Source organism: Medicago sativa, chromosome 4 (assembly GCF_051527215.1).
Source record: "Medicago sativa cultivar Bolivia chromosome 4, Bolivia_mono, whole genome shotgun sequence".
Classification (NCBI taxonomy): domain Eukaryota; kingdom Viridiplantae; phylum Streptophyta; class Magnoliopsida; order Fabales; family Fabaceae; genus Medicago; species Medicago sativa.
The window spans coordinates 92890432-92904240 of NC_140752.1; the positions used below are offsets into that span (position 1 = coordinate 92890432).

Below are 13809 nucleotides of genomic sequence, written 5' to 3' on the forward strand. Positions count from 1 at the left end.
CTTTGATCTTCATTGAGCTCACCGGCTTCATGGTCATGGTACTTTCTCTCATGGTGCAAGTTAGCACCTTCTCCTTCCTGTTGGTGCAAGGTAGCACCTTCTCCCGCATCATGAGCTTGCTCACCAAGAACCTGTACATCATCAACATACAACCAATTCTCTTCCACCTCGGTGGTAGTCCGAGATGGGTTAGGAAGTAAAAACATAATAGGCACATTTAGCTTGAGTTGGTAATGGAGAGGTGGACGACGTTTAATGAAATTCATAGCAATGAGGGTTTCCCTATTGAGCCTATTGTTTCCCTCAATTGGTTTGATCCCCTTATCCTCACTCACCCCAAAACACCTAGCTATGTATGTAATGATGCCACCCACCACTATGTCGCCCTTGCCGGCTGGTCTAGTACCTACAAAGTCTAGGTAATCAATCAAATAGAAGCAAGTGTTGACGGGGTGGTTGTAGAGCATTGCCCATAACATGAACAACTCATCGGTTCCAGTGTTTCCTAGCTCGGTTCGACCCCAAATAGTGCAAGCCATTACCCGTTGAAGGTACCTAAGGACCGGGTTGTGAATGTTGCCAGCTTTGTTGGACCCAGAGACAAAAGATGTAAGGCCGGTGATACGCTCCCAAAAGGCAGCTGGGTCATAGTTATCCTATTTTAAACTATCATCCTAATGATCATGGGTATATCCCTCATTAGCAAAACCTAATGCATCACAAAAGTGCTGAAGAGACATATTATAATCAACATTCATTAACCGAAAAACAACTCTATGATTGGGGTTATCAAAATTCAGCTTATCTTTGGTAAAAACAATTGAGTTTAAAAATTCATAAGTGAAATTCTCATAACCCTTCATAGGTGTTAGCATATCAGTCCAACCTAGCCTTCCTATTAACCTAAAAACATCATCTCTAAGCCCTAGCACATTTAAATCATATGAATCAGGATATCTAGAGGGATGTAATGTTTTAGAAGTAAGAATTTTGTACCTGTCCCTTTGCTTGTTGTCCTTGAACTGGATTCCATGATTCTTGACTTGTGCTTGCTTCTTTGAGGGAGGACCGGAAGAGCTTGCTGGTTCCTTACCACTTCTTCTTGAAGCCATTTGACCCTTGTTTGAATTGGTTTGAAGGTTTAGGGTTTGGGAAGATTTGGTGGAAAGGATTGGTTTAGGGTTGATGTGTAAGTAAAGTTTATGAGTTTAGTTATGGAGATTTGTTGAGAAATTGTGGTGTTTGGGTTAGGTTTTGAAAGATTAAGGTTTTGGTGAATTATGAGTTTGGGTGGATGAAAGTTGTTTTTGATTGGTGGTTTGTGGTTTGGGTGAAGTTTGTGATTGATTTGTGGAAGAATTGAATTGGTTTGATGGAGTTTTGATGAAGATATGAAGGTTTGAAGATGGATGGTTATGGAGGTTTTAGAGAGAAGTTTGAAGGTAGAGAGAGGTTTGTGTTTGAGAATGAATGGAGAAGAAGAGAAAAAATGGGGTTATACTACACTAGAGATCGGGCACAGCCGTGCCAACCTTGGCACAGGCCGTGCCAACATTCTGACTTCATCACCAAATTTTTGCTTGAAAACCTGGCACGGCCGTGCCAGCCTTAGCACGGGCCGTGCCATCTCTCTGGTCAAGGGGACTTCAAAAATTTTCAATTTCTTCGAATTACACTCGGACAATTACCTACAAAAACACTTAAAACAAAGAAAAACAAACAAAACAAAGCAATTACATGTGTGGGTTGCCTCCCACGAAGCGCTCTTTTATTGTCATTAGCTTGACGGTCAATAGGTTTCTCTATCCTATACCCAATCTTTCACGAAGGGACAATGGCAGCAAACTGACACTATCTCCCAAGTCACACATGGCTCTTTCTATTTTCTCTGATCCTATGACACATGGTATGGAATAACGCTCTGGATCCTTAAGTTTAGATGGCAACTTATTTTGAATTATTTCAATTAGTTTCCTAAACTGCTCATCTAACTTAGACTCATCAAACCCTTGTGGTAAAGGAGTGTTTGGATTATATGGTGGTGGAATGTTAAGCTTTTCACTCTCTACTACAACTTTCTCACTATTTGGTTTTTCACTCTCTACCTCAACCTCAATTGTCTTGGTTTCTACAACAGGGTCCTCTAATTTCTTATCATCCCTAAGTGTAATAGAATTTATCGGGCCTTTGTGGTTGGTTTCAGTTTGACTCGGGAAGACTCCGGAGGGTTGTGGGGAAGAGGTTACTTGTTGGGCTACTGGAGGGATTTGAGCCTCAAGCATTTTGTTGTGAGTAAAAAGAGAATCCACTCTATTGAGAGAGTCATTCAAAATTCCAGCTTTGACTTTAAACTCTTGGTTATGCCTGATGTTATCTAATTCAAAATTTTCTATCAAAAGTTCCAAGTCGGATTTTTGAGGGACTCCTTGGTTGATAAAAACAGGTGGTGTTGTTTGTTGTCCAAAAAAATTTTGAGGGTTTTGAAAAATTTTTTGACTATTCCTAAACCCTTGGTTAAATTGAGCAACTTGCTCAGGATTTCTAACAACACTACCTAGTTGACATTCAACACCGGTATGACCAAATATTCCATAAACTCTTGAAGGAGGCAAAACAGGGGTAGAAGTCCATTGATAGTAGTTTTGAGCCATGCCTGAAATCAAAACAGTTAAAAGATAGAAGATGAATAAATAAATAAATTAATTAAGAGAGAGAGAGAGAGAGAGAGAAAGATATTTTTTATTTTTAATAAATATATATATATATATATTGAAACAAATATAAAACGAAAATAAAATAAAATAGAATAAAACAAAGATTTTTTTTTTTGATCTAACCACTATTAAAAAGTTAATCAAATTACAACAACTCCCCGGCAACGGCGCCAAAAACTTGATAGGGCCAAACCGCAAGTGCACGGCCTATCGAAGTAATAGTAGTAAGAAGAGCATCGTTCCGCTAGGGAGTTGTGAATTCAATTAACTTTTAGAGAATGATTAAAAGAGAGAAAAGTTTATAAAAAGGGGGTTTAATTGCTGAAAGTAAATAACAATAATATAAAATAGCCTTGGGATTATCGGTTCATCATAATAACAAATCTTTCACTAGACAAGACTTTAACTTCTAATTCCATGGTTTACACCTTAATTTCTAAAGACCGGTTTCCCTTTAGCCCTTCACCTTTCCGATGAAAGTCCGGTGAGAGTTTACTTCTAGTAACCAAGCCTATTTCGCTGACTTGATTACTAGAAGATGCGTATAAGGATTGAATCTACTTGTGTCTCAATAATTGCAAAGACTATTTCGCTGCCTTTGCAATTATTGTCTAGATTCACTTGTTCCAACATCAAAGCTCTGCTCTCGCTTTATGAATTGATGTTTGGGATGATGGATTAACAATTATCAAACCCTCCACTTTCGCTTCTACAGTTTGATAATGGTTAATCCATGTTAAAACGGTGAATCAAAATTAGAAATTATGGTTACATAAAATTAGGGTTAAAGCTTGGTTCGTTAGGATTATGTCATTAGACTTTTCCAACAATCCCAAGACAAAGAAGAGTCTACTCACTAACGTTCATTGTAGACATGGGGGAAGAAGAGAGAAAGCAATAAAGTAAAAGAACAATAATATAAAAGTGAACTTTTATTCCAAGAACAAAAGATGAATGTTTATGATGGAGTGCTACTCTATTTATAGCTTTACAATTGACTTAGAAACTAAGCAACTAAAAGGGTAAAACAGTAAAGCTGCAACAGGGTAACTTGGGCCCGAAGAAAAAGCAGCAAAAGAGGGTTCTAGATCGAGCACGGCCGTGCCACATGTTGGCACGGGCCGTGCCAAGCTTCTGCCTTGGTGGGAATATATTTTTGTCCCGTATCTTCGTATTTTCGCACTGTATTTGCTCCAGTCCTCTTTCTTTTGCTCCAAGACACCTTCCACCATATATTCGTTCCTAAAATATAATAAAAAGCAATTTAAAGTAAAACATTCAAAAAGGAAATAAAATGCAATAAAATAAAATCAAATCTTTAATAAAACTAAACTAAATAATGCGATAAAATAGACTAATTAATGACTCATCAATATGTTTATATATGATTTTTGTGTTGCTCCATCCATAGTGTCAATAGCAGCCACGCATAGCGTAATGGCGACGAATCACTATGCTAATCATCGTAGCGGAGCGGAATCAAATAGCGGCCACGTCAGCCACTATTTGTAGAGTTCTATAGGTATTGCGCTCTGCAAGGGACGCTCAAGTACCAAACAATAAATTTAACAACATATCATGGGTCCAAGTACAGGTTTAATAATATAACATAACAACCTTAAAAAATTAGTGTATGAATAATATAAATAATTTGATTGATACAAACTTATTTTATTTTTTGTAGTGTCCTCGTCAAGAAAATGGTATAGATTGCAGGTACTTTGTGATGAGGTTTGTGAAAGAGATTCTCATTTCAAAACCAAACGAGATTCCAAAGTTGGTATGTTATTTTTATATTAAAGTATAATATTTGTATATAATTAAGTTTATTAAGTAACATGCACTAGTACAAAAATCACTTTTTAACACAGGGATATTAAATAGGTTGATATCCACATGATTTAAAAGATCCAACCGGTGATAAGGTTTTAACAAGGAAATTTTTTAAATTGGTCCACCTGACTTATAAAAGGTTTTTAATAAATTAAAAATTATTAAAACAAAATGCACTAGTTTGTCCAAAAAAAAACTCTAAACTCTATCTTCCATCTCATAAAGTCTTAACGCATTAACGCGAGATCTCTTCTCTTCACTGTTCGGAAACCTTCTCTGCCGCCGCCGCCATGCCTAGCCTTGCCGCGACCACCACCTACAACCTCCCTACTTCAACCTTCTCGGTTTTTTCCATTCTCATTTCCACGCAATTTGTAGATGTCAAATCTAGGGTTTGCGATTTGAAAGTAGAAGAATCGCTACCTCGCAGATCTACACGAAGTTGTCACCATTTGTAAGTAAATTTCCTCTTCCTCTTCTTATTTGATTTCGTGATTTTGATTAGGTTTTCCTTATAGCGATTCTAGCGTTCTGTAATATATGTTGTGGATTTTGAGATTTTGGTAACATGTAATTCATGGCTCAGGTTTACATTTATAATAGGTGAAAAGACTAATCTTTAATATCACATATGTTATTCATGTGACCCACAAGTTCATATATGTAATCTTTCAAAGATAGTCTCTTGTTGGTTTCATGTTGTAGAGATTACCTTTGAAGTCAGTCCCTCGTTATGTTCCCTGAGAAATGATGATTAAGTTGATGAGACATCCTTTGGAGACCCCTTGTAGAGACTAGTCTTATGTTGTACCCAAATTTGATCACTTTCACAGCTGTTCCAACGAATCATATTTAGTTGTTACTCTACCATTTGTATGTGGTGATGTTTATTCCTTGTTGTGGCTGCCGGATGATCTTATATGTTTGTTAGTTTGTTTTTCATAACTAAAAATTAAGGATCTCTGTGCTGGTTTGTTTTTTTCCCAAGTTTGTATTGGTCTCAGTTTTTGTTTCCCTACAGTAATTGGTGCTGTTGAGATTCTGTTTATTTTACTTTATGTGGAGGGGGGTTGAATAAAGTGTCACATTTTGCTGCATCTTTTTACAAGTTGTAGTGTATTGTTTGCAGAATTGATGAATTAGTTTGGTGATAATCATGCTAAGTACCCCACTAAGAGATGCAATGCAGGATAGGAATCCTTTGCAATCCAAGTTCCACCGTGCTTGCATTTGACAGGTACAGTGATGTAATATGTTCATGAATATGTCTATATGAACTTCCTTTCTATTTGTTTTGGTAGCATATTTTTGTTCTTTTTATAGTCTAGAAATTTGGTCCGCTGATTCTCTGGTTTTGTTTTGGCATATGATAGTCAATGGAAGTATTCGTTGCTTTTGATCAATTTCAGGTGGACGTTTAGTAGTTGTTGTGTTTGATTGCTATGGAATTTAATTTTGATTTTCAATTGTTATATTTATTTTGTAAAATATTTTAAAACATGAGTAAAATATTTTAAAACATGAGTGTTTTTTTAAAAAAAAAAAATGCTGATGAAGAGCTCTACAATAGACATTGGTTGTAGACAAGTGCCAATGTGTGCATGTATTCTAAGTCATTTGATCTCTTCATTAAATAAATTATAAATTTATTTTTAATTTGCTAACACAAGTTTAAGGTATATGATCTCAAATTGAAAGTATGTTATATTGTACTTGATAGGCCTCCTTCCCACATACTATTCTGTTACACTCTGTTGTCTATTTATCATCTCATACGTCTCACATTAGCACAAAAATGGGTGCATCGTAACATTGTTGGTGTACCCAAGTTTTGAAATAGTCTAGCTTTTGGATATACAATATCCAAGACAATTCAAACGTTTCTAAATTAAAAATGACGACTAATTTCAAGACATGTTACTTGGGAGGACAGGAGCTGTGGAGCATTAGACGATAACCATTACAATATCTACAGATAGTGTCAGAAGTCACGAAAAATGTTATTATACAGATATGATCTTATGTATTGGATTTGGTGCAATCTCTGAGTTTTGTTTGAAAAGTTTAGAGCTATCAATGTCTGTTTGATGTTTTCATTAGTTCAATATTGTTGGCATGAAGGGTGAATTTACTGTATCTGTCTCGAATTTTAGTAATAGATTTCTTGATTCCAGAATCACTTATAAATTTCATATTCTAGAGGGTTGGCTTATATGTATGTATTAGTTATCCTCAAAACTCGCCAACTTTTCTTACATGAATATGTGCATTGTAAATTACTACATTGAAATTCTAAGAGGCACTATTTGATTATTAGACAGCCAAAATGCAAGGACGTTTGCGATCATTTTTGTCAAGTCCGCACGGTGAATCCCCTGTTGCAACCAGTTTCCTTTTCACGGTTTGAGTTTGCTAAACCTGCTCGTATTGAGGAGCATGGTTTTGAGAGCACCACAATTTCAGACATTTTGCAAGGAAAAGGTAAAGGTGTTGATGGTTCCTGGCTTTGGTGCACCACAGATGACACTGTTTATGATGCTGTCAAATCGGTAATGCATTTTGTTGGAACTGTTTTTGCAATTAATTTATAAGTGTTCACGTGAAATTGATGTAGCTCACTAAAAATGACATCGTTGCAGATGACACAAAACAATGTTGGAACTTGTGAGTTGGTTGTTACTATAGTTTTGATGATATATTGATGCTATGGACAATTTAGACATCACAAACAATTTTATCAAGTCCGAGTCTGTTATAATTTGTGACTTTTGATACTTGCTAGGCACCTCAATCACGTAGAAAACCAATGACTCTTTCAATGGTGAAACTTTTGTATCTTTGGAGTCTACAAGTGAGGGCAGGGGAGAAGAGGAAAGAAATATGAAAGGTAAATGCTATTTTCTACTTTTGTAACATGTTTTTGTTTTGGGTTTTGGATCTTATAGATGTCGAAGGTCTTGGAACGTATGCCTATTATGAGGTGTTCTATTTCGTTTGAAGTTTTTTTATTGACTTGGATTTTGATTATCTTATTTATATTATGACATTTGAAGCTAGTGTCATCAAATAGTAACTTCATTAGTGTGAAACTTGTACACTTTTGAAAAATGTTAGATATTTTTTTTTTTGAAGGAAAAAAAATGTTAGATATTTGATTGGTTAGTGTTTCTAGTACTAAATTGATTTGTGGTTACTGATTTTTGCTTAGATATATCAATGTTTTTGGAATTGGTTTATATTGAATTTATTTTATGAATTGTTTGTAGGTGAATTGGGGATCATAAGTCTGGTTGTGACAAATCTTGATCTTTTTCGTCTACCGTTTTCATTTGATTTTCAATTGCTCCATTGTTTCATCACTTTCTGCATTGTTCAAAATTTGTAAGTTCTTCATCCTTTCTTATTTGAAATTTTTTCAAGGTTTAGTGAAAAAGATGAAGCTACTGCTTGTTAAATTGTTTGAGAACACTGTTTTTGCCCTTAGTTTTTTTAAGTAATATTTTTACTTGTGATTTATATTAACTGATCATCACTTCTTTGAATGAGAAATAATTTAATTCTTGGATTTATGAAGAAGTTGTGCCAAAATTATGTAATAGGATTGATTCTTGGGTTCATTTGAAGTAACTGGACTTGGTGTAAAGCAATTGTTGTACTAGGGGTTGAAACGATGAGAGCTTGATATAGTCCTCTTGGTTGTACGTTTTTCTGGTGGCAAAGGAGTTATGGAAAATTTGCTGCTAGTTAATCTTGGTATATCATTGTAGAATTTCTTTTAAATTATTAAGTTGTGCCAAAATTATGTAATAGCATTGATTCTTGGATTCATTTGAAGTCCTTGGACTAGGTGTAAATCGATTGTTGTGTTAAGTGTGAAGTAATGACAATGTTTAGATTTTGTGGATGATTTTATTTATAAGTTGCTATGAAATTAAGGTTTTATGATAATATTTTATATTAAATGATCGTGTATAAGGTTCTGTTTCATCACAATATGGGAGAGAGAAAAAAACTAGATTTTAAATCGGGTGACCAGATATAAAATGGAAGATTTTAAATCGGGTAAATTTGAACTGGAAAACAGATGAACTTTTTAAATGTGGCTAACCGATCTAATTTATACATTTTAAATCGGGTCAAAGGAAAGACTTAAAAATGAAACACTTATTAAATCGTCCACCTATAAATCGGATACAAAACCGATTTAAAAAGTCTTTTTCACCTGATTTAAAAAGTGTTTTCTGCACTAGTGATGGTTATTTTTTGTTATAATATATGCAGTACATTGATGGTTTCAAGTGTGTGACATACTCAAAAGATAAACTAATAGAAATCCAAGAAGAATGGTGTCAGTTCATGATCAGCCTAAAAGTTATATGATATTTTTATGATAATGTGAGTTTCATGTTTCTAAATATATTTGCTAGAAGTGGTAGTGTTTTTAATTTATAATCTTGCTTTAGTTTGTACTATGATCAATAGTACTTTGAATTTGTCTCTAATATAATATAGTTGCTTCTTGCTTGATGGTGTTTTCTGCTATATATGTAGGTGGTGGAGAGTGAACGAAATTTGGAAATGAATAATGATTTGCCTGCTTGTTTTGGATAAAAATGTTGAGACGACCAAGAAGATAGATGAAGACTACTGCATGCTACCATAGAAGATTTTGATATTTATGTTAACTAATTAGTTGTAACTTAGAGATATCCATGTTACCATATTAGTGGCTATACATTTATGACTTTTATGCTGTATATACATACATTTTTTTTATGATATGTTTAAGTTTTATTTGATAAATAATAGTCTCAATTTTAATGTGCCAAAAATATATATATTTCCCTTAGAAAAGTTATATATATATATATATATATATATATATATATATTACTTTAAATTAATAAAAAACGATATCTGTAAAATTAAAATAAAAAACTGACAAAAAAAAAATGCTTTTCCTAGCGCTTTTTTCCTGTATAAAGCGCTATCTAAACCTAGTGTTACATAGTGTTTTAAAACAAAAACGCTGTTTATTTACTAGTGCATGTGTTATTTTAAACCCCTTTTAAATGGCGTTTATTATTGAAAGCGCTATCTAAGGAGAATCTTTGCTAGCACTTTTTGACAAAAAGCGCTATATAAACCCTGCTTTAGATAGCGCTTTATACAAAAAAAAGCGCTATATTACCTTTACCAGCGTCATTTACAGCAGCGCTTACAAAGCGCTAGCTAAAGCAAAAAAAAAGCGCTATATAAGCTCATTTTTGTAGTAGTGATGTTAGGTCAAAGTGTGCACGTGTACACTCTAGAATTTTAAAATTACACATATAATAACGCTATACTTTCTGCATTTTGCACATTCTAAAATTTTATATTTGCGCCGCTTACCAAAGAGGCCGAAATTAGGGTGTATGAACTAAATAAATGACTCATTGAAATCAAATATTCAATTCAAACAAATTAAATTGTTTTTTTTTCATGTTTGAAATCGAGTCCAAATCAATCAAAATGAACCTCAATTGGTTCGAGTATAAATTTCACGTGATTTAAAATCGATCACCTAAAAATCGAGTCACGATCATCGTAATTATTCTTATTTCTTTTATTTCACACTACAATAGTGGTGTTATCTTAAGAATATATATATATATATATATATATATATATATATATATATATTATACTCATATATCTTTTAATCTTTTTATGTTACTTAATTTAGCATAAAAAATTATATCATTCTCGACACACCACTGTTTGCAGAAGTTCAGAATGATAGAATAGCGTGGATGATGGAACGTAACGGGAGATATACTGTTAAGACTGGTTATAAACTGCTATGATGGAGTTGTTACACACTGATCGATTCCACGTTAAGGGAGAGTGGCATAGAATCTGGAAGGTGAATTCCCCTCATAAAGCACGTAATTTGTTATGGAGGATTTGCAGGGGGTGTGTTCCTACTCGTCTCCGACTTCGATCACGACATGTACAATGTGAGGTGATCTGCCCCTGGTGTGATTCAACTGTTGAGGATGATTGGCATGCTTTTGTGGGTTGTACGGTGGGGCGTGAAAGTTGGTATTGGGCAAAACTTTCGACTGTGATGCAAACGCGAGTTGGAACTGCGAGCAGTTTGGCAAACTTTGTTTTTGACATTTGTTGTTCAGAAAGCCGAGACATTGCCGGTCGGGTGGCATTACTTCTTTGGCAAATTTGGGCTACATGTAACGATGTCATTTGAAATGACGCTCATCATACTTCAACAAGCATTGGAAGGACAACACTAGATGCATGGAAGCAATGGCAAGATGTTCATAAACATCCCTCACTACCGATTGTGCAACACAGCCAGAATAGAGTGCAAGGGAGCAACTCAGTTTGGGAGAAACCGAGCGAGTCATGGTTGAAGTGCAATGTGGATGCCGCGTTTCATGACCGTAACCATCTTGCATCTTTTGCGTGTTGTGTTAGAGACTCTCGGGGGCAATTTATTCTGGCTCAAACAAAATGGCAACGGGCAAATATGACAGTCTTGGAGGGGGAGGCAGTAGCATTACTCAATGCTATTCACTTTGCTGATGTGAACTGATGGGACCGGGTTGTCTTCGAGTCTGACTCCGCTAGTCTTGTGCAAGCTCTGTCGTCTCCGGACCATGGTGATTCAGAATTCTATGCTATTGTTTCTAGTATTGTTTATCAGTTATCTTTACATTCCAACTTCGAGGTGAAGTTTGTTAGGAGACAAGCGAACATGGTTGCTCATACTTTAGCCAGGGCGGCCTGTTCTTGGGCTAGTCACCGTATTTTTAATTCTTATCCTTCTTGTATTGAACATTGGTTGATTAATGATAATAGTTAACTTTGTTTTGGTCAAAAAAAAAAAAACAAACAAAATTCTTAATGCTCCCGTGAACTTAGTTCACTTGGTAAGGGATAATACAAAATATATGCAGAAGTCAATTCAAATCTGCCGTCATTTTTTATTTTTACAAATTTCAATCAAATTGAATCGAACATCATAAGAAAGTTACAAGAACGAACTGAACAAACTATTTTTTTCTTACCACTAACATCAGCGATTCTAATTTGTAGTTTTTAACTTTTAATCTGTGATTTCATTGGAGCTTTTGCATGTAATTGCATGTAATGTAATAAACTATTGTCTTAATTTACAAAAGAAAATTGAGAGATCTTAAATTTACAATTGATAAAAGTTGATTACACAAAGTTAATTCAATCAAAATTAATGTTTCGTCCATAGAATCAAATAAACTTTCCAGCCGTACGTCACTATTTAAAATAAAACACATCACCCTAGGCTACTTATTGTGCAATGTGCAATGTGCATTATTTGTTCAATTACGCCAACTTTCTTCATATGACGTCAAGGGAGTGGAAATTTAATTGCCGTTGATGACCAAATATAAGGCATACCATAAGAAAAAGAGAAGAAATCGCAATTGGGTATGCATACATTAAAGAATCAATGATGCACTGAATTAACCATTGGATCCAAGCCAGCAACCATATAGTATATGCATGGAACAATAAAGTGAAACAAGACTAAGTTTTGTGGTTCTCCTTGACTGAAAGAGCTCATTCAAAGTGAATATGGACAAAGCAGAGGTAGTATGCACCACCACAGTCTATGGATTTATATTGAGCTTGCAAATGCAAATTGTGATGCATCAGTCATAAAGAAGTTAGAAGAAAATAGATACGTTGAATTATTTGCTATAGTACGGTCATAGTCATCTTTAAATTATTCTTCTTGATGAGCTTTGGAGCCGTATCTCCCTCTCCTTTTTTTATGTAATTATTTTATTGTTGTCTTTCATTTTCATTTATCTTAAAATTAAAAACATAATGAAAAAAATAAATGTAGTCCTACTGATTTGATATGGCATGTCTAGATTGGACCCCACTATTGGTTTCGCAACGCTAGCAAAGAAAATTACAACCTGTTGCATCACATGTTTTGCCCTTCCTTCATACTCCAGTTTCATACAGACCAATGAATAATGTTTATCAAGAAAGTGAGAAAATATAACAATAACTAAAGAAAATATGTCATGATATTTTCCCCTCTTTTTCTTTTATTTTTTATTTTTTATTTTTTAATAATTGTTTTTCTCAAGGGATAATCAGTTTTGATTATTTTATTTGTGGCATATGTCTATGCTGACTGCTTGACAACTTTAACTGATCTTGTTACTCTCACTAGGGTCAAAATTTCATCCTATTTATGACCAAACATTTGGGATGTGTGAAGGAAGGAACTGTGCTGAAATTTTGTGGAGAAAAGGATGATGACAGTGAAAAGTGTGAAAAACTATATATGATACTCCCTCCGTCCCGGAATAACTGACCCATTTTCTAAAAAAAAGTGTCCCAAAATAACTGACCCATTTCAATTTTCAATACAACTTTCATCATTCCCAATACAATATAACACTAAATAATACTACTTTTATCATTCCCAATACAATATATTCCACTTTCCCTTTTATTTATACACTTTTCTTAATCTGTGTGAAAAACCAAAGTAGGTCAATTAAATTGGGACGGAGGTAGTACATTTTAAAACTAAAGACGAGCTATGCCTATGAGGGACATAAATATAGACACACAAGCTAGCTCCCTTTCTTGTAGGCAATTTTGTAGAATATGATTTGTTTTTGCAATTTGCATGTCGAATCATGTTATGTTGCTAGTTACCATATCTACAAAATTTTAAACAATTTAGATTTAGGAATGTACTCCAAATGAAGAACGAATGTGTACAAATCCAACCATTGAACTCTGAAAAACGAATGTGTCAATGTGTTCAAAATATACAAATTGAATCCCTTTTTAAAATATACTTAAAATTTAATAACACATATACAAATCCAACCATTGAATAAGAATAAATGTGTTAATGTGTTAAAAATATGCAAATTGAATCCAATGTGTTTGAGCTTGTTTATGTTTACGATGTGTTTGTTTCTGAGATGGCTTTTAGGGTAGATGCTGATTGGGGTAGTTGATTGTGGAGGAGGATGTTGTTTGCTTGTGAAGAGAGTTTGATTAAGGATTGTTATTATTTGTTGGGTAATGTGTTTTTGCTGGATAGTGTGTTGGACAAGTGGAGGTGGAGGTGTGATAACAAGCTAGAATATTCAATCTTCAATCAAAATTGCGTAAAAGTTATTGTCGTATAAGGATGATATTGAAATCTCTTCCTATCGCGAGTTTATTTGAAATAAGATGACTT

The 13809-nt window shown here is 34.3% G+C and overlaps 2 long non-coding RNA genes across 2 annotated transcripts; both read left to right on the forward strand.

Moving 5' to 3' along the window:
• Positions 1–4756: 4756 nt before the first annotated feature.
• Positions 4757–8454, forward strand: LOC146933873 (uncharacterized). The gene is made up of 5 exons (XR_015007596.1): positions 4757–5001; positions 5677–5784; positions 6865–7096; positions 7187–7434; positions 7814–8454. It is a non-coding gene; the product is annotated as an uncharacterized LOC146933873 (long non-coding RNA).
• Positions 8455–8827: 373 nt separating this feature from the next.
• On the forward strand, positions 8828–9379 carry LOC146933874 (uncharacterized). Its single transcript, XR_015007597.1, has 2 exons — positions 8828–8942; positions 9099–9379. It is a non-coding gene; the product is annotated as an uncharacterized LOC146933874 (long non-coding RNA).
• The last annotated feature ends 4430 nt before the right edge of the window (positions 9380–13809 follow it).